Source organism: Uranotaenia lowii, chromosome 3 (assembly GCF_029784155.1).
Source record: "Uranotaenia lowii strain MFRU-FL chromosome 3, ASM2978415v1, whole genome shotgun sequence".
Classification (NCBI taxonomy): Eukaryota; Metazoa; Arthropoda; class Insecta; order Diptera; family Culicidae; genus Uranotaenia; species Uranotaenia lowii.
This window is the reverse complement of record NC_073693.1, coordinates 163244498-163266988: the sequence shown is the minus strand read 5'-3', so window position 1 is coordinate 163266988 and position 22491 is coordinate 163244498. Positions and strand designations below refer to the sequence as shown.

At 33.7% G+C, this 22491-nt stretch overlaps 1 long non-coding RNA gene across 1 annotated transcript in view; it reads right to left on the bottom strand.

Annotated features, from left to right (window-relative positions):
* Positions 1–203: 203 nt before the first annotated feature.
* LOC129758058 (uncharacterized) overlaps positions 204–22491 on the bottom strand; it is a 28931-nt gene continuing 6643 nt past the window's right edge. Inside the window, exons 2-3 of the long non-coding RNA XR_008739878.1 lie at positions 484–785; positions 204–336 (exon numbers count right to left, since the gene is read on the bottom strand). This is a non-coding gene — a long non-coding RNA (uncharacterized LOC129758058). The remainder of the gene's footprint in view (positions 337–483; positions 786–22491) is intronic.

The window sequence follows — 22491 nt, the reverse complement described above, 5'->3', positions numbered from 1 at the left end:
GTACAAATGGAAATCTAAATCACTACTAACATCCGATCCAGCCGAATAACTAGCGCGCTCGTTCGTTCTCCAGCAGATGATTAATTCGATACAATAGTACAGTAATAAACAGTATGATATATTGATAGCCATTTGGCACATTAGCAAGCATAAACTATCATATCTGGAGCTAGGAACGGGAAATATCTGACTGCGACAGTTAGCTATTCCATCGTGTAGTTCGTTTATTCAGTTCAATGGCAAATTGTGATTGAATAGCGAGATATTTGCATTATCTCGTTTCGGTCATTGAAATATTTGGGTTGTTTATGTACTCACCATAATTTCTAACAGTAGCTGTAATAGAAGAAAAAACACATTTATGAATATTTCATTAATTCACTTATCCCTTAGGGAATGAAATCGTGTGTCTGTCAAGGGTTGACCCTAAGGATCGAAACCTTAATATAGCACGACTCGGAAAGCAAACAAATCAATACTCACTCTTCATTAGTTTGCTCCTGTATTCGTCATCCGTTCGGCGAAATGATGCGTTAGCGCCAACTGTTGCTATACTGATGGTGTTGATTCCACTAGCGCCTAGCGAGCCATCGGATCCTATTCCATCTCCCCCTCCCATGGTTCCGACCCTTCCTCCACCCCCGTTTATCACTGGTGGTCCCATAGGGTCCAAGGGAACCATCATTGAGTCACACTACAACACTGCTACTTACACCATACACGTTGCACTTTTCCCAGTGCAATCAAGCTTGATTAGATCAAAGCCAAATGTCAACTTTGAACGCCTACGGAGTGGAAAAAATTTATATCACGCATTTGGTTTTGATTGGTGTACAAGCAAAAGAGAACAACGTGATTGAGCTTACGATAAAACGATAAAAAATCAATTTAAACATCACAATAGCCATGAATTAAAATGGCAACATAACCAATTCGCAACTCGTGTGCCATATTTTTCTTCAGAAAAACAATTATAATTTGATCGCCTATGATCGGAATGGAATTTTTGCGTATCGAGTTGCTTACGACATTTCTCACGCACATATTTCTCACACACAGAATGTTCAAAACTCATGAAATTAAGAGTTTATATGTTTAACTAACCTGTGAGAAAGTTTCATGAAAAAATATCAGAGATCTGTGAGAGAAATGGCAGTCTGAAAAATTAGATGTTTTTGAACGCAACTGTTGTTTGTATCCTCAAAGATTGCCAACGAGTAACGTTAAATAAAACCAGAGTGCATTTTCAATTGTCAATTATTCAACAAAATGCATTGCCATCTTCTAATTTTTTTTTAGGTTTCGAAAAACAGTGCAAATACTCAAACAAGAGTAGATATGGTATGCCTAGGTTAACCCCAAATCCTTAGCCCCTTCTGTTCGCTCGGCCAGTTCAGTTATTTCAAACACCAATCACTGTAGAAGAGTGTCGGATAGATACATAATTAGGAGCCAGGAGGGTACGTTCATCCCATCCATATTCGCACACACGACGGCTCCCATCGTAGATATTATACTAAATGGCAAAACTTTTCGACAATGACGTGGCCCAGAGGAATTCAACGCCTGAACCGTGTGATTCTGCCCATCTGTGGAATCGTTTATACGCTCGCTTGACCCAGAATATTGATTCGTTTCCCCATTCCCTTCCTCATTTCGATATCGAATCGCACCGCATAACTACGGAAGCATCTTCCAATCCCAATCAACCGACCTCTAGACGGGAAGGTTGAATCCCCCCATTCTCTATGAATATTGTATCATACTTGCAAAAAAAATCATATGGGGTATATATCTTCGACGTAAGTTACACCTGCGGCCCAAGGTATTCATATTTTAACGTGCCATCGTCCGGATAGGGCTACTCCACACCTGGGCGAATGGCGGAGTAGAGTTGCCATGCGGCCATTCTCTAATAAAGTCATTGGTTGGTTTAACCCTTATGAAGAAAACTTTTGTATGACGTGGTGCAAACAGCAATCCAATCGTCACGCTGCTAATCATTAATACCTACGTCTGTGTATCTTTTGTACTTTTGATAATCGGTTCAAGTTATATTTCGCTAAGAAAGTTGTTGGCTTCATGTTTGTACTATCTTTAGCCTGGAGAACTAACGGGGATAACAAAACAGCAGACTGCTCACATGAAAAGTTTTTCTTTTTAAAATTCATGGTATTTGATCAGTTTATTGAAGACAATTGAAAATAACTTGTGGAAATGAATGTTTGGTAGGGTTCAATTTAGCTTTGATACTACTGGTCTACTGTATACAAAGTAAACATGTCGGCATTAGTGCAACTGTTACTTGCTTTTACCTTGATTTAAGCTTGACGATCCTCCAGTGAAACTTATTCCAACAACCGCCAATGCAAGGTCGTTGATTCCAAGAAGTGAGAGGAATGTGAGAGGTTTTTTCAAGCTAAATCCTAAAATATGAATGAGGAAGTGATAAAAAAAATCATTTTTTTCTGACTGGTTCGTCTAACTAACTTATAAATAGGTTAGACTTCATTTCAACAATGTAAAAAAGCTGCCCACCGGCAAAATAAACAAAACGTTGGTAAAATCGTGTGCAAAATATTTGGACTGTTTGTGGAGATACACTTTGAAAAATTTCGTAATGAACAGTAAAACGAACTCTTAAGTGGTCACCTGGCAGGTTTCCAACCAGAAACTTTTCGTTGACAAGTCTGGCCTGTATTTCCCGGAGATAATCAAGGATAAAAAATTTAAAAAAAAATTATGTCTACACGCAGAGAAAACTTGGATTTTGATACAAAACAAAACTGACTTTGATTCAAAACATTCAGTTTTTTGAATCAAACTCCTGTTTTCTTTGAATCAATGAATTATCGTTCTGATTCAAATGAATAATTTTTGAAAGAAAGAATTAATTTTTTGAACTGAATAATTTCGGACTTTGATTTTAAACAAATTCTTTGATTCAAAAGAAATTTGTTCAACTGCACATTTCGTTAAAAACAAAGTAAATTTTCTTTCAACCAAAGAAAATTGTTTTCAACAGAAAGGAATAATTTCTTTAAATTAAAATTTCAAACTTAGAAGATATTTTGGATTGAGGAAGAACCGAATTTCGAATAAAGTTTGTCCGGTTGTGTTGAAAATCAAAACTAGTGAATCAGAGATAGCTTTAGGAGGATTCAGGATGAAGAATGGTAAGTGTGTGTTAATCCATTAATCAAAAAGTGAATGTTTAAGATTTTATATAAACTCTTGCATTACAGGACCACGGTAGATTCCGCCCTAAATCCAGCGGTCTGATTATCTTCGGCCCGATCTTCAGCGGTAATCACCAGTTGGATGACCACTAAAGCTAGCAACCGGAGCTGCTTCCGGAAGTCTATTGAGCGGCCCAAGAAGTATGCCCTCAGGCCAAAATTAGGATCAAAATTATAGTGAACCAGTGTTAGTGTTAATTTTGTGAATAAAAATGAATTGAAAATGTAAATTCTTTCTTTTTATTATTCAAAATTCCTAATAGGAACTTCGGGACAACAGAAAATATTTCTTCCAATTGGAATAATAGGAAAATGGATCAATGAACCAATCCTTTTAAATCTAAATCTAAATTACATTGTAGCAAAAGAGAACAACTTTGCATCAAATGAAACTGTTTTTTGTTTCAAAGCATTAATATTTTGATTCAAAGATTTTTCAAAAGAAAAATTCTTTGAAACAAAGGAAAATGCCTTTGAATCAAAGGAATTTTTATTTATCCCAAAATCAAAGGAAAAAATCCTTTGTTTTTGCGGCACTTTCCTTTGAAATAAAAAATCTTTTCGCTGCGTGTAGTACTTGAGGAGGCTAACAATCTGCGGAAACTGCAAATCACTCATTCTTTCATAACGATTGTCAGGATAAATGGCTAAAACACAAAGAAGACTGCTTCCAAATGCGACCGTTTTCTCTGCAAAGCTTTTCAATATGTCCCACAAAGTTTATTCTCTGCTTAATTTGGATCTGAATCGTGCCATTCCCAAGCAACCAAAAGTCCCATAAAACAGGCACAAAAAAGCTTACTCGCCCCTATCATTGATATGAAGTACGTTCTATGCAGCTCAAAATTTAAAATACTTTCAAATTTCAAAACAAGTTCTCATGACCTTCTATTCAGCTTCCAGCGGCATTTTTATTCAGCTTCCATTTCTCTCTATCTCAATTGCACCCTTGGCATTATCGGTTGATATCACCTTCTCTTGATTATTTATTACTATGTTCAATGCATGGTGTCGCCATGATCCCAAGCACCGGATTTCAAAGTTTGCAGAGATTTGTTCAATTTGCTTCTCAATTGCTTCTTTTCTTCATTTCCTACATATATCGCATCAGAATGGTCACTCAAGTATCAACCCTCGTGGTGAGAATCGAAAACTAATCCCAATTTGAGCACTTTTGTGCCATTATGTGATTTAAGTCCCGTACAACGTACGTATAAATCACTTTTGCCACTTTCAAGTTCATCAATGATTACATATAGTTCACTCATGGGAGTTGAGTAAGACAGGTCACATACAACGTACATATTAATCATTTTTGCAACTTTCATGTTCATTAATGAGTACACAAAGTTCACTGAAGGGAATTGGGCAGTTGATTCTCTTTGTCAGCCAATATGTAACTTTCAATGCCTTCATTCAAGTAAATATATGACTTTTGATTGCTTGGGTAGTATTCATTAGGGGAGAATGAGGATACTTGATCCCTGGGGATACTTGGTTCCGTAGCTATATCTCCAAACTGGAATGTCGTTCAAAGATCAAATGTTCTAGAAAAATGTGCCAAATGGAACAAAACAGCAATAGTTGAAGCTCAAAAATGTTTAACAAAATAAGTTTTTGGGTTATTGAACTTTGTTTGAATAATTTCACAAAATGTGACTTGAAGATCTTTTTTCATCATTTTGAAATGTTCCTAACATGGTAATATTATAACAAAAATATTTATTCCAATACATCAATCTTTCAAGTGTAAAATGAACTTCAAAATACAATATTTTCAAAGCGATGGAAAACTCCCAACTTTTTTCAGGGAAAGTTTTCTAAAATGTTGATTTTGAGTACAATTGATCCCTAATATTTGGGTACAAATGATCCCGGTATATTCTTCTTCTCAGTGGATCGTGGTCATTGCTGATTAGGAGATTACTAATATTTATCGAATAGCTAATATTCATCCATCAATTATCTGAAGAAAAGGGCTAAATTAATTGATTTTCTCTTGTTTATAAAAAATTGCGCCCGTAAGTATGCAATGTCATAAGGGTTGAGAATAAGCTATGGAATTTATTTTTCTGACAATTATAGATTGTGAAATGAGAACAAACATGACCAAAATAGTCAATTAACATTCTATCTTGGCTTTTTGTTTGATTTTTTCCATGGATTAGGGCTTCCTGAATAAAGGATCAAGTATCACAAAACTTCAAAAATATTGCAATTTTTTTACTCCCACGAAAATGCTTCTAGTTCATCTACGGGTTCAAGTATCGTTCTAATTTTAGGAGCACAGAAACTTGAAGTTACACGCTGTCAGAAAATGTAAAAGAAAGCGAGTTGCTAAATTTTTCCAAAAAGATATGGTGAAAATAAGAAAAGGGGATCAAGTATCCCCACTCTCCCCTATAAATGACGCACGTGTTGGCCAAGAATTAAAGTCGAAAAATTTCTTTATCGGACGCTAGCTCAAAAACCTCTTGACAAAACATCACAAAAATTTGCATATGTAAACATTACATTACCAGGTAACGTCGCTAAAAATTTCATCAACTTTCATCCATGCATTCTAAAGTTATTCGCAAAACAATTTTTCAAGTACACTTCTTATAAGGATACAATTTATTCCGTTTTACACTTTTTTTTACTCGTTGATTTGTTAAAATACTTTTTCATTCATAGAAAATTTGAAAAAAAAAATTAAACTTTATTTGCCAATTGAGTTTTTCGAAAATAACTAAGGGACAAAAGAAGAATTTTATATTCGTTCCGGCCTTATGGAGAGCACAAGTGAACTGCATTTTTTGTGCCTTTGTTTTGATGACTAATTTTGTAATATTTTTGCGCCTTGAATTCAAATCATTCGTCAGATTTTGTTTATCACTTCTAGTTTCAATGATAAAAAGACATACACTGCCCAATGGGGAGAAAAGTGTATACAACGCGAAGAAATTCGATATCGCCCCTCCTACACAAAATAAATCTATGAAAATATACTTTCCTTTAGTGAATATGTCCTAAAAATCGATTGACATAGTTTCAAACGCTGAACGAGATTACGAACGGATATTTAGTGCCTTTTTAACCCTTATTTCCCCTATATTTTGTAAACAATCCAGAAAAAACTGATTTGGACTAGAAAATTTTGAAAAATAGACCTAACTTATGTGATTTTTTTTCCGAGAAATCGAATGAAGGAGTTTCGGAAAATTAAGTTATGGCTGATTTTGCCCTCAATTCAATTACTTATGAAAAAAGCATGTTCGGACTTCAAAATTTTGAACCATATGAGACTAATCTTACGTGATTTTTTTTTTTTTTCTGAGGAATCGAATGGAGGCTATTTGAGCCACCGCATGCATCGGAAAATGGACCTGTGGCTGTTTCACCTTCAATTCCCCTAAATTTTTCAAAAAATTAAAAAAGAGCATGTTCAGATATGAAATTTTTAAACATAATAGGAGCTATCTTGTGTGTTTTCTCCCCAAGAAATTGTATAAAGACTATTTGAACCACTGCACGCTTCGAAAAAAGGAATTATGTCTGTTTCAACCTCAACTCCCCTATATTTTGCATTCAATAAAAAAAAAGTTTGGGTTTGGAAATTTTTAACAAAATGAGTGTTATTTTTTTTCGAAAAATCGAAAAAAGGCTAATTGAGCAAACGCACGCATAAGTAACTGGAGTAATGGCCGTTTTACCCTCAATTTCCCAACATTTTTAAAACAGTTCAGAAAAAGCATGATCGGACTGCAAAATTTTGGAGTGAGTGAGACATTTCTTGAGCGATTTTTTTTCCCGAGGAAACCAATGACGGCTATTTGAGCTACCGCAAGGATCGGAAAATGGAGTTATGACCTTTTTAAACTCCATGCCCCTACATTTTTCAAATATTTCCGAAAAAGCATGTTTAAACTTTTAGGTTTTGAATCAAATGGGACTTTTCTAGTGTTCTTTTTTAATTCAAATGAAGGCTGTTTGAGCCACCACACGCTTCGGAAAATGGAGTTATGACTGATTATACCTTCGACATCCCTACATCTTTCAATTCATTATGAAAAAAATATGTTCGGCCTTTAAAATTTAGAACCAACCGAGTCTCATCTTATGTGATTTTTTCCGAAAAATCGAATGAAGGCTATTAGAGCCACCGCATGCATTGAAAAATGAAGTTGTGGCTGTTTCACCTTTAATTCTCCTACCTTTTTAAATTGATTCTGAAAAAAGCATGTTCCGACTTGAAAATTTTAAACCAAAAAAAAACTTGGTTTGTGTGATTTTTTTCTTAGAAATCTAATGAATGCTACTTGAGCCACTGCACTCTTCGTAAGATGGAGTAATGGTTATTTTTACCCTCAATTCCCCTACACTTTTCAAAAAGTTAAGTCATAGCTCCATTTTCCGAAGCGTGTGGTGAGGGTGGCACAAATAGCCTTCATTCGATTCCTCAGATAAAACCACACATGATAAGTCTCATTTGTTTTAAAATTTTTAAGTCCGAACATGCTTTTTCTGAACTATTTGAAAAATGTAAGGGAATTGAGGGTAAGAGCCCAAGCCCCATTTTCCGATGCATGCGGTGGCTCAAATAGCCATCATTTCAATCCTTTCAAAAAATCACACAAAACAAGTCTCTTTTGTTTCAAAATTTTCCAATCCGAACAAGCTTGTTCTGAATAAATTGAAACATTTTGGTAAATCGAGGGTAAAGCAAATCAGTATATGCTTTTTTCAGAATTAATTGAAAAATGTAGGAGAATTGAGGATAAAAACAGCGTTTACTGGCTCATTAAAAAAAACACACACACAAGATAACACTCATTTGGTTCAAAACTTTTAAGTCGAAACGGGTTTTTCTAAATATTCAAAAAATGTAGGGAAATTGAGGTTAAATCAGCCATTACTCTTTGGGAAATTGAGGGTAAAACGGCCATTACTTCAGTTTCCGAAACGTTTGGTGGCAGAAATAGCCTTCATTCTTCAGGAAAAAAAAACTCTAGATAGGTTTAATTTAAAAAAAAAAAGTACAGTATTTTTTCGATTTTATCACGCTCAATTCACCGTGATAATGGTGAAACCGTGAATTTGGCGAAACTTGAAATAAAAATGGAAAAATTGCAAATGATTTCTGAATGATTTGCAAAAACAACGTGATCAAATCGAGCGTGAACTTAGCGAGTATTGGAAAATCGAATAGTGATAAAGCTTAGCTTAGCTTAGCTTAGCTTGATTGACTACTCACATCCACCTTAAATCATTGAATCCGAAATGCTTCTGCTTTGAGAAAAAAATCTCTGTTCTCTTAATGGTACCTCATTTTTTAATTGACCGTGTTTTGGAAACATATTTTGAATAAAATCATTACTATTTCTGCATTTCGAACACCATGACTGCTGGCGTGGCTCAGTAGAACGAATTCCACATCGCCAATGGTTGCTACTCCGTGATTGACCGAGGCCACCAATTTTGTTCAAAGGTCAAATGAATGGTGTCTGGAACTGACAGCTCATTCACAATGCCCAAAACTGATGCTCTCTCTTTCATCATCAATAACGGCGCCGGCCACGTCCTAGTAGTCAAATGATAGTTTGGAAAGAGAGAAAGGGATGAAAGAAATAATTCGTGCTTTAGGACCGAGGTCATCTCTGCATCCTAGCAAAAAAATTGGTTCGGAGATTTGGGTGAAAGGATATAATCAGGAGACACTTTTGACTAGTGTAATCGAATATTTTAACCTATTTTTGACGCTCTTATCAATAGCCTTGAGTTCGTAATAAACAAACTATTTGCTAGAATTTTAATGAACTAAAAAAAAATGCTTGGAATGATCGAAATAATACAGTGTTATTACTTGCAAAGCCACTTGTCATAGAGAAAGCTTTTATTTTTTATTTGACTTAGGTATTTGTTTCACCTGACTAACAACAGTCAATTTGATTCAATATTTGAATTTAAACACCCTCACATAATCAAAAACATTATTTCTGTGTATGTATCAAGAATTTGAAATTTTTTTAATTTATTTGTCACAAGTGAATCAAGAGATGAAAGTCCCTTACAAGAAATCTTTCGTGTGGTTCTATTCAAGCTATGCTACAATCACAATAATAAGCCTATAAATATTAGAAATCTTGCCAAAATATTTCCCAATTTACTCATTACGAACACTGTCTCTTTCAAGGCCAGCGCGATGTTTGAATTGAAATCACTCAGTCAATTTGATAAAATTCCTATACTAAACCTTAATGAAAAATACTAAATACTTCATTAAACTTCTACCCGATTGTAAATCATAATTAAGTGTGAACTTTTTAATTATTTTTTTTCGATAACTTATCTTATTCAGCTTTTATTCATGGATTCATTTGGTTGTAATAACAGTTCTAAGTAAAAAAGGTTTATCACGCTATGCCTACCCGAGCAGACTTTTATGGCAAAATTATAGCAAATTTTGCTATCACGCCCTGAGAGCCAAATGTGCTCTCATTTTGCTTGACATAAGGTGGTACACAGCAAAAATGAGAGCACAAATTTTCATACATGGTTAGCAAAGTGATGCCTATTTTTGCTAAAAGTGAGACCTTAACTACACCTCATTTTTCGAGAGCTTGGAGAGCACAGTCATACCAATATAAGGCATCAAACAAATTTCTTCTACAGCAATATTTGGCATCAACAAGCTCTCAATATTTACGAAAAGCGAGGTGTCGTTTAGGCCTAAAAACAAGCAAAATTTTGCAGTACGTTACTATTCATGTATGAAAATATTACTCTTGTTTTTTATATGCACCACCTTCTGTCAAGCAAAAATAAAGCTTATTTTTGACACTCAAGGCGTGATAGCAAAATTCGCTGTAGTTCTGCCGTGAAAGTATATTCGAGACAGAATAAATTTAAATATTTTCAGACAAAATAATGACTTTTAAAACAAATATGTATACATATATATTTCAGTACAACGGGATCCACCAATTCCAAACGCCTAAATATATGCAACTGTTATATCAATTACGGTATTAAGAACTCAATATTAATTTATTTATAACGTTACTGTACTGTGCTTGACCAGCATGAAGTATTTTTAAGATCTCATCGGAAATTTTGTTTACCATTTTTTTAACGAATTAAAAGAAACGCCTGCAACCTACACCTATAATCGGGCAAAATTAATAAAAGTTTGCTAAGCAAGCATTTAGCATAATTTGCTATAATTTCGTTACAAATATTCGCTCGAGTACTAAAATTGCCTTAACTTATGCAATCGTACACCCATAGAAGAGGTTGCAAAAATCCAATGCCTATTTAGCACATCTCTGTGCCGATAATGCGCTGAAATGTGCACTGTGCCGAAGATGATATGTTTGAAAAACCGTAACTGGCATAAGGACTCGGCTCCCAACTAAAATGATGCATGACCACTACATTCAAGCAAAACAAGAAAAACATTTTATGGGATTTCGTTCCTATTGGATAATTCATCCCAGAAACAAGAAAATAAAATATATAAACCACAGCGCCCGTAGGGAGAATCGAACTCAAATCACTAACTAAATGGTCTTGCCAGACCGACATCTTAACCAGTGTACTATTTGAGCATCATGCAGGAAGAGGGATATTTGTCATAGGCATTCTGCCACCGATCAATCACAAAAAAAAAGCACGGCAGTGGCTTCCCGGCGTTTGGCCTCCTTTCAAGGTATTCATTTGTCTTGCGATGGAAACGGGAAAGGGAACGGGAGTGGAGGAAACGGGAAACCCATTGAATGAGAACTGTGCATTGCTTACTGTCTGCTATTACATACACACGCTACATATACACAGCTGCTAAAGCCGGGCAGCTTGGCCGGTGCTTGTTTGCCGGTGAATTGAAGGAATATATTCTTGTTGCTTTTGCTACATACACACGCACAGCTTAGCCGTGGTTGTTTGTCGGCGAATTGAATTGAAGGAATGTTTTTTTTGTTGTTGCTTTTACTGCATACACACGCACAGCTCGGCCGTGGTTGTTTGCCGGTAGATTGAAGGGATTGAATTAGAAGGATGTTTTTGTTGTTGCTTTTGCTACATTCACACGCACAGTGCTCGGTTCGCTGGCTGCCTGGTGTTGGCCGGTATTTATTTCCATCCTTCTTCGTCTTGTGATGCGATTGGGAGGGACGTGAAAGCGTTTTTATTTTGTTTCTTTCAGACATAGGCAATTCGGTTAACTTGGGAGATTAATGCCGGTGGGAGCAAATCGAATCAGCACCGATCGCGTTATCTTCTTGTACCAATGATGCTATGTAATTGACTACACGCCATTGGCACAGAGGCTGAATTTTGGGTGTACTTACTTCGCACGTGTGAGATGAATACACTGAGGTTTTTTTTTACGCGGTTTTTTTTTACACGGTTTTTTTTTACGCGGTTTTTTTTTACGCGGATTTTCGAATTAACGCGGTTTTTGAGAGAAAATATTCTAAGACTTTTTCAAAGGAAAACACTTAGAATCTTTTTGTAGTTGGGAAAATCTTAGCTCTGAGACTAAGAACGTGATACATGATATCTGAGTCCTGAGACCTGAGACTTGAGACCTGAGACCTGAGACATGAGACATGAGACATGAGACATGAGACATGAGACATGAGACATGAGACATGAGACCTGAGACATGAGACATGAGACCTGAGATATGAGACCTGAGACATGAGACCTGAGACATGAGACATGAGACCTGAGACATGAGACCTGAGACATGAGACATGAGACCTGAGACTTGAGACATGAGACATGAGACCTGAGATATGAGACATAAGACATGAGACCTGAGACCTGAGACCTGAGACATGAGACATGAGACTTGAGACCTAAGACATGAGACCTGAGACATGAGACATGAGACATGAGACATGAGACCTGAGACCTGAGACCTGAGACCTGAGACCTGAGACCTGAGACCTGAGACCTGAGACCTGAGACCTGAGACCTGAGACATGAAACCTGAGACATGATACCTGAGACATGAGACCTGAGATATGAGACCTGAGACATGAGACATGAGACATGAGACCTAAGACATGAGACCTGAGACAAAAGACATGAGACATGAGACCTGAGATATGAGACCTGAGACATGAGACATGACCTAAGATATGAGACCTGAGACATGAGACATGAGACCAGAGACATGAGACCTGAGACATGAGACCTGAGACATGAGACATAAGACATGAGACCTGAGACATGAGACATGAGACATGAGACCTGGGATATGAGACCTAAGACATGAGACCTGAGACATGGAACATGAGACATGAGACATGAGACATCAGACGATCTAATTGATTTTGTTTTTTATCTTAAAAATAAACTATCATTGTACGCAAATTTTTAAATAATCATGGTTCTTTCGCATTTTTTTAGTAACGTGCTTTTTTGCTCGAATTTTTTAATTAAAATGGTTTTTTACGTGGATTTTCGAAATTCGGGGTTTTTTTACGCGGATTTTCGAATTAACGAGGTTTTTTTTACGCGGATTTTCGAATTAACGCGGTTTTTTTTTACGCGGATTTTCGAATTAACGCGGTTTTTTTTTACGCGGATTTTCGAATTAACGCGGTTTTTTTTTACGCGGGTTTTTTTTTACGCGGGACGAAATACCGCGTAAAAAAAAACCTGAGTGTATTCATGTACTATTAAATCGCCTTTATTTATGCAACGGGTAGGTAATATTAGAACATAAGTTGGTTAAATTTTCATTCTACCTACTTATTGTTTAGTTTTGAAATATATTCTTACCTATTATCTACGAATCAAATTTTGAAATCGATATTACTCTTAAGACTGGTTGTCATTCGGAAATTCAATGTCACTGAAAAGTACTGAGCTAAAAAGTACACAAAATTTATGAAATTATCCGAACAAACGTAATTCAGTACTTAGTGCCCTTACGATGTGTTAAACTACTTCATGTAAAATAATGGTATACTTGCCACGATTTTTTCTTTAAGTAAAAATTTAAAATAGTCATCTTTTGATGCTGTAACAAATGAGAGCCATGTTTGTTATTAACGAATTTCGGTAACAAGGTGTGATAGAAAATTTATGCATCCTTTTATCCTCAAGTTCTGCTTAGGTAAAACAATCGATACCAAAAGATTACAATAAGAATTTCGAAAATTTAAATTTGTCTTTTTTTATTCTGTTGGAAAGAACAGAATTTCCATTTTCCAGTTTGTTGCTTTTATTTAACTTTAATTCTGAAACTTATTAACAAAACTACTTTGAAAATGATTTTTCCTTGGAAATATTATTTTCGTGTAAGAGTTTGGGTACTTTGAATACGTTTGGTGTCTATTTTTCAAATTTCAAAATTAAAGCTGAATTGAAGCTTTATAGGAACTTTTTGTATCGGTTTAGTGATTCAGGGCTTTCTGGAGACTCATTAAGTCCAAATCATTTTCAAGAAAAGCGCATTTGTACACGCAACGTTCAGTTTTAGATTATGCAATACAACAAATGTTGAAATAAAAAATGAATATTCTGCCTTGTCTACACATAGGCGTTTAATTTGTGTAACGAACAAATTCTGTTCTTGTTATCGCAAGGGATGCATGTATTTACATGAATGAGGCTATTAAATTCTAAAAATTGGTTATTTGCATCAGATTTTGAATGAAATCTAGAAAAAAAGCACTCGAAATATAAGAATATATAGCAGTTGACCTATTAGCTATCAAATAAGACATGAATATCAAACAGGTATTACCTAATTAAAATGAAAACAATAAAACCGCACTCCGTAGATAAAAAATATCACTTAACTGAAAATTCAGAACATCTTCGCTTGTATATTTTATAGTTAACAATATGGAACAATTATGCAGAAGACATTATAGGAAGTTTAAAACTATCAGAAGATTTATTCAATATGATCTAGAAACTATTATTTCTTTTTTTACATTTACCGATTTAATATTCATAATACGATTTTTTTTTTCGTACGACTATTATTTACGTTTGAAAACTAAGAAATGGTTCAAAAAAAGTTGAAAAAGAACCATAAAAAACGATTGCATTATAAAAGATCATTTCTAATTTGATTGACGATTTTGACGACAAGTTTGTTCCGAAACTTCCGCAGGTTTTTTAACCAACCGTTAGTCCGAATCAAATTGTTTATTACGAAAAAAAAAATATTCAAAATAAAATTGCGTGTTTAAATTAGAATCTAGTGTAGGTATATACATAACTGCGTTTCTTGCGATGACAAGAGCAAATTTTTTTCTATCAAAAGGCTTATTTTAAACGCTTCTGTGTAGGCTATCATTGCATGTTTTATATGATCTAACAAATTATTTTCTGTATTATGATCTGTACTTCATCAAAACCCTTCAAAGTTTTGTTTAATTGGTTGTTAAATGTTAAAAAAAATCACGCGAATATATAGAGAAGACATAACAAATTGCTTACAGACCGGATGAAACTCTTGCCACCTACCTGCCAAACTTCCTGAATCCAACAACTGACAAGCGAAAAAAATCCAGCCAAATCTGGGAGTTGTTCGAGCAGTGTACCTTTCCGGAAAGTTCAACCTTAGTTTCGATGATTGATTGAAGCAGCAGCAGCCTCGATGAAGAAAAAAAAAGCAGTTCTTATAACGCCAATAAACAGAATTTCGTGCTTACCAGAAAACCAGAAACCCGGCCGGTCAAAACTTTCCAGATCTAGTTTAACCCCAACTTGACTACCGAAGTCACCACCGGGATCATAACCGCTTGTGGAAGTCCTGATCTGATCGGTACTTGCTCCTGTTCACACATTTACGGATGTTTTTCAGATTTGTTTCCATTTCTTTCACTGCATTTGTTGACATTTCCGATGGCACTAAAGCACTGTGGGAACGAACACGCAGGAAAAAGTCAAAGTCATATTTTTGCATAAAACTAAATTTATAAACTTTTTTATTTAAAATTTTGAAACAAAAATTATTTGGAAAAAAAATTTAAAACACACCAAAAAGTTTACATTTTTCTTAACTTAAACAAAATATGACTGTGAATTTTCTGTGGATGTTTTTTTCCCACTGTGACTTCGGAAATGTCAACAAATGAAGTGCACAAACAGTACAGCACCTGGAAAATTTTAGTAAATTCAAGAAAATAGGAGATATGACTGATATATACGATAGCGATTATAAGATCCTGGTGGCGACTATGTAGTATGGTTAAAAATAAACTAAGGCTGAAATGTACAGGTAAACATCAATTTTATACTTCACCGGCAGAGTATCTGGTTTGCTTTAGTAATTGCGAAATATTGTTTAACCTGTTTTTCGTCAACCAGGTTGATGCTGCTTTCTAACAAACCTTCGGAACTAAGGTTGTCGACTATTGAACTTCCCGGAAAGTTGCACGGTGCTGGTGACTGGTTTACCGCTAAAACTCCGGGTACTGACTGAATTCAAATCGCATGTCGGTCGTTAATTAGAAAATTTGTTGAAGTTTTTTTGTTGTCTCGTTTTACAAACTTATGATTCGAATGTCAAAGAGTTTCAACTAGTATGAAAACAATTTACCACCCATAAGTGAGGTATTATATATTCCGGAAAAACCTATAAAAAAAGTTTTGAAACTTGATATTTTTTTAAATTTTGTTGAATGTGAATTAAATGGATTTTTTTTATTGATATTTGCAAAGTAAGAAAACAATTCTTTTCAATATTTCAATCCGTTTTCAAAAAGCTAACTGATCTAATAACAATAAAATAAATCTCAAAATTTCTACAGCGGAATCCATTAATTTTATACATTTTGGAAGTTTTATTAAAAAAAAACATCATTAATAATTCATAAATTTGAAGTCGTGATACATTTGAGAAAAAAAAATGAAAACTAATAATGATTTTCTATGATAATTTAAATTTCAGGTTTATTTGTTCATGCATTTTAACTTGATTTATTTGTTTAAGCTTGGAAGTTGCCAGAATCCAAGATGTAAAAAAATATTTACAATTTCGTTTTTAAATAAATTCATGAAATTTTTTAGAAAATAAAAAAAAACATCAAATGAAATTCCTATCTTGGATTTATTTTAAGAGACTTGAAAACAATTTACTAAATACTTTCCAATAAAATTATTGTTAACACAACAGGGAGTTTATATTCACAAATATTAGAACCAAACCATGTTATTCTTTTAGTGACATTCAACTTTATTATTAGATAATGAAAGCTGAAAAATGTAATTGTAATTTTTTTTTTCCAATTCTTAAATGCATCTCAGATTATTATTATTTTTATTATTATTATTATTATTATTATTATTATTATTATTATTATTATTATTATGGATGTTATCATTTAATCTCAGATTTGCGCTTAAGAAAAACTGAAAGCTTATTTATAACTTGTTCTGCTATCAAATAAAATTTTAAATAAGATTATACAAACTAACTTGATGTTGATAAATAGCTTATTGTGTTATTCAATGATTTTTTTGACGCCTTCAAAAAGCCTTATTTTGCTATCATGAAAAACTCAACGGCAAATGTTGCTCTGATTTTACTGTTGACAGCTATTTGTGGTTGCAGCATGCTATTAAATTAAATTATATGAGGCTTTAATGATGCTTAATTTTGCTGTCATACAAAAAGCAATAGCAAATTTTGCTGTTAACAGCTTATTTTGGTTTCAGTTTGCTATCAATTTGGGCATCAAAGTCTGCTCGGGTAACAGTTTTTAGATTTTGTAACCACAATAAATAAACAAAAATAGATTAGAGATTTTGTTTAGAATTAAAGCATCACTCATCAACTTCTTGAAAAAAAAAATTGCCTATTAGGGATTATTTTGAATTAGAGTGATGAAAATATATGTTAAGACATTGTACCATCAACAATTTAAAAACTGGAAAAATTGTATTAGAAATAGAAATAATTGTATAATTGTACTTAGCTTGTTTCTCCAGTTCAAAGATTTTCAGATTCTAGCTTTAAGGGTGAGAAAATCGCCTAAGGGTATACTCCGATGCGTATGCGCCACCTTTGATCACCCATGACAAGCTTCGCAACATCAGTGCCATCTGTGTTTCATTTTTAGTAGCTTCAGCTCGTCAAAATAGCAATGCGTCATCCATACAGCCGGCAAAAATCACCACAAGTTTTCACTAATTTTCCACTTATTTAAAATCATTTCTTTCAAACTCCTTTTTCCACATTAGAACATGAACTTCAGACATAAGGAAAACGTAAAAACTTTATAATAAAACACTCACAACAATCACAATTCCCGATGCTTTTTATCCGATTAGAAGTTACGTCCGCAACTCTGGCAGTGTTTCCAGAACCTATTGGAAAATCGAATAGTGATAAAATCGAAAAACTACTGTAGCCCAAATTAGTTTTTTTTATTGATTGTTTACAAAATTTCGGGAAATTATGGAACAAAAAGGCACAAAACTACATGACCAATCGATTTTCCGGACATTTTCACTAAGGGAAAGTATATTTTCAGGGATTTGGTTCATGTAGTAGGTAAGATATTGATTTTCTTTGCGGTTTATACACTTTTTCCCCATTGTGCACCGATTTTAGGCTTTACAGACTGAATAAATGACGTGAAAAACTTACATTGAATACCCAGTACCGAGATAGGAATCGAACCCATACCATCAGTGGATTAATGAAACGATTTACCTCGATAACCACTCGACCACCGAGATGTTGAGATATAGCGTATGAAAATTTTAAAATTGATGAGTTTTGAGTAAAATCGATGTTTGGTAGTTAATATACCTACCTACAAACCTTGATGAAACCTAATAACAAATTTTGAATATACTTAGAAATACAACGCTTTAAACTCAAATATTACAATTTTCTTAAATTTGAATAACAACCACTATTGACATCATTGAAGAAAGTTTTTGAGTGTTTGATACTAAAAATTATAACTATTTTAACAAGTTTTAATGAAAACTGCAAAACGATTTAAATTATTTCAATTCAGTTTAAATCTTCTTAAAAAATTATTTGAAACTCCCGTTTTAGCAGAATCGGAAAAAAATGACAAAACAAATGCATCATTAGTTTTTTTTTTCAGAAGTCCGAATTATTTTCTAGTGGTCTTCGGGAAAACTGATCATTGAGTTAAAATTTTTATTTTTAATATATTGGAAATTTTCTACAACTTGCATAAACAGTACACAAAGTTATTCAATAAATTTTTACCTATTTTCGAAAGTTATCTCGAAAACGAGAGCTGATAGTAAAAAAAACCAAAATGAATATTTGAAATCAGCGCCCCAAAATAAGTCAAAATTAGCTTTAAGATTCTTTGCACCTCCGATAAATAAGTTTTTGGCCATGTGTGATCATTGCAAAAGTTTAAAGTAAGCATGTTATATGTTTTATCGTTACCTTGAAAATAAGTGGCTCCAGAGAGCAGGAAGCAGATAAATAGTATAATAAGTTACACCCGTAAATTAAACGAGATTTAGGTTGAAAATAACCCTAAATTCATCAAATGAAATCATCATTATGAAAATAAGATAATTAAATACATCAAAAATTGACTATCCCCTTTTAAATTTCCTTAAAATCAAAATGTCACTTTAAATTGTTTATCTGACAACAATTCTGTAAGAGTTCTTCTAATCTTCATTTGATTATTTGATATTAAAAACATCATGGATAAATTATTTCATTTGAATCCCATTTATAAAACGCAGAGTAAACAAGGCATTTTAAACAAAACAAATCTGATTTTGATTCAAAACATTCATGTTCTTGAACCAAACTCAACGAAAATTTTCCTTTATTTTTGCTGCTGCACTTTCTTTTGAAAGTAAAATTTTTTTTTGCTGTGTGAATGCAATCATAACGCATTAAAAACTTGAGGTCTAAAGTGGAAAAATATTCAAAAACTCGAATGAACGAAACACAATTCTCAACCGGAATCTGGAAACACTAGCAAACGGATGAATATTATCGTTTCTACTCTTTTGATTATATTAGCCGAGACCTCGACTCTGGGCGGGCAGCATCCTGTTGGATAATCAAAATTCTCTCAGGAAACCGGATGGAATTTTGGAAAGTCGAAAGATATTTTCCGGGGCGCATATGTGGAGCGTAGCTTCCTATACCTAACTTCTCCATCACTTTCCGTTCGTTCGTTCGGCTTGGAATTTGATTATGCGAAAAGCATTGTTCTTTTTCGATTTCTCAGGATTTCCACGAGAGGAAGAAAACACTTTGTGTCATAAACTTCGATGATTATTATGAAAACAAATTTTTTCATAGGAAACTTTATTGAACTAAAATCAATTGCAAATCATCAGTGTTTAGAAAAGTTGCTGAACAGGACATAACCTATAAATCGTAAAAACAACAAGAAGTTTAGCAAAAATCGTCAACATTTTCACCCTTAGGCAGTATTATTAGCAGCACGATAATAAAAACTTTTTCGTGTTTACTTGTTGCTTATGTGCATAAAATCGACAAAAATGCTCAACATTGGTTCTAAATTATGCCAATTTGAAGAAAATTCACATTTCAATTAATTGATTAGAATTTAAATTCATGTTTTGATAACGTTGGGTCTGAAAATGGAATGTCGTGGTCGAAAGTTTCCTGTTTTTGGACCCTATACAAATTATCCGAATGTTTCAAACATATTCCTTTACTTTAGGAAAAAATAAGAAGAACAGTTCATATTCATCACAGCGAAACTGCCAGCCAAGTTTATTTAATTTATGTCGTCCATTCAATCATTGTTTGATGGAAAATAGTTTTTCGTTTCGCTTGATATATCACTATAGTCCAGTTATATTTTATCCGGCATTTGACTTTTTCCTTAAGCTTTAGAAAAATATTAATATCGCTAAAGCGTGCTCAAAAAACGCTTAACTAAACCCAAATGTTATGGTATTGCTAAGATAATCTTGCCAGTTAGCCCGGTCTTTCCCGGACTTACCCAGATATTTGACACAAAATTTAGGAGAAGTTTGGTCCAATCCGGTTATCTGTAGAAAAAAGCCAGGATTTTGTACAGATTTATTCACTGTATTTCCAGAATTGAACATAAAAAATAAAAACATAAATTGTGTTACTTTATTTTTTTTTTATTTTTGCATCCAAAAACGATTTTTAGCAAGTTAAATCTAAATAATCATGAACACATTTTCTGAAGCCTAAAATACCATTAAAAATCTGCTGATGTGTATTGATTTATTGATTTAAAAAATTATTTTCAAGTGTATTCTTTTTTATTTTTATTGAATAATTCCGTGATTTTGACCAAATATGATATGATATTGCCCGAATGTTGGGTTGAAAATTTTGAAATCAGATGCCTTGATGGTTTTGCCTTGATTTAAAATAAAATTCCCCAGATTCATCAGCTCCGGGTATGTCTGGGAAATATTTAGGCAACCTTCAATGCGAAGAACTAAACGAGTTGTCTTGACTTATACAAACTTTGATGGAAAAAAGCTTTTAATTTTGAGAAAAAAAAACAAGAAAAAAAACATTTTATTTGAATGACTTTCTGTGTGGAACCAATGAACTTAAATTGAGGCTGAATTGAAGTTTTTCCAATGTAAGTCATTGAAACTTCAAAAATGTGTTAACTATTTAATTTTTACAGCCTTACCGGTGAATGTCATGTTCTTTAAGTATGAACATTTCTAGTTTTTGAAATCATGAATGGAAAAAAGAAGAATAGATAAAATACCAACTATTTTGAAGTGGTAGAATCGGAGAAGGTTGAGTCTACCATAAAAGTTTTGTCAAGAAAAAGCGGGACATTTTAAGATAATAGCGAGATGGCGGGGCCTTTTCTTAAAAAAAATTGGGACATGTCCCGCTTTTGTGGGACGGATGGCAACCCTACCCCTAGTCATTGCATAATTAAAGGCGCAATTTTCTAATTTTTAATATATTGGAAGCGTCTTAAAATTGAGCCGAAATACAAAATAGCCAAAAAAGATGGCACTGTTGAACAAATAGCATGACCATCCTGGTTCGAATGATGAAATTTCACAATGTCAGATAAATTAAAGCTGATTCAAAAACTCATTTGAAGTAATAAAATTTTTTGGTTTCCAATATATCATACGCCATAAATCGAAAATTGGAAAACTAGCTGACCCGGTAAAATTCGTTTTACCTTTTACTGAACAAATCATTACAATTGTTTAACTTAATCCACACATCTTTAACTAATTCGTGCTCGTGAGATAATTTTCATAAAAATCGTCTTAAAGTTGTTCTATTTGTGTCCAATTTAAAAATGAATTCGAATGGGAGCCTCCCTTCCATAAAAAGAGAGATTCTCGAGGCTATCATACAAACCATCTTTGGCCCGAAAACCATCGGATACCAAATTTCACATCATTCCGACCGTCCGTTTATACGTGATGGTTTTACAAAGAAAACGCCTCCATTTTTATATATAAGATCAGTGCCTTTTTTCTTGAAAATCATTGTTTATTAACTAATTAATCATCTAATATTCATAAAACTGGGTTGATGTAAACACATCAAAATCAATGAAAATATATCTACTAGGTATATTTTACTTTTATTGCAATTTTTTATCACATTTCGAACCGCGAAAAATACACAATGAGAGATTTCTGAAGTTCGCCGTACCTTATTTCGACATAAAATAGAGCAAATATGCAGCTTTTATATGCCTGAACTGATCAAAGGGTCGTATTTCATTTCCAATAATATTATTTGATGAATAAATTAAAAATTTCAAAATAGTTCTGCACAGTGTAAAGCATAAGCAAAAAAAATCGATATACGTCACATATGGTTTTTTTTTTTTTTTAAATATATCTTTATTGGTACCAATTCATCATTACATTTATATAACATTATTTCATTAAATTAGGTGTTCAGCTCAATAATGAACTGTTCAGAGCCCTATAGTTAACTAGATATTAAAAATTTATTTGTAAGAATTAAATTTGCTTAGCGCAATTAAGTATTTAATGTAGAAGAACATCCTGTAATATCAAAAATATTTTACTTACAACTAAAAACTAAAACTATCCTAAAATTAAACTAATTGTAGAGAGAACGAATCTCTGCGATGGAAGACTGCATCGATTTGCCTCTGAAGTTGAAGATGATTTTGTTGGCCATCTCTTCGATCGATTCAATGCCCGCAATCCGATGAAGATCTTCGGTGCTGTGCCAAGGTGGAAGCCGCAAAATCATTTTCAGAACCTTGTTCTGAATCCTCTGGATGGCTTTTTTCCTCGTCGCGCA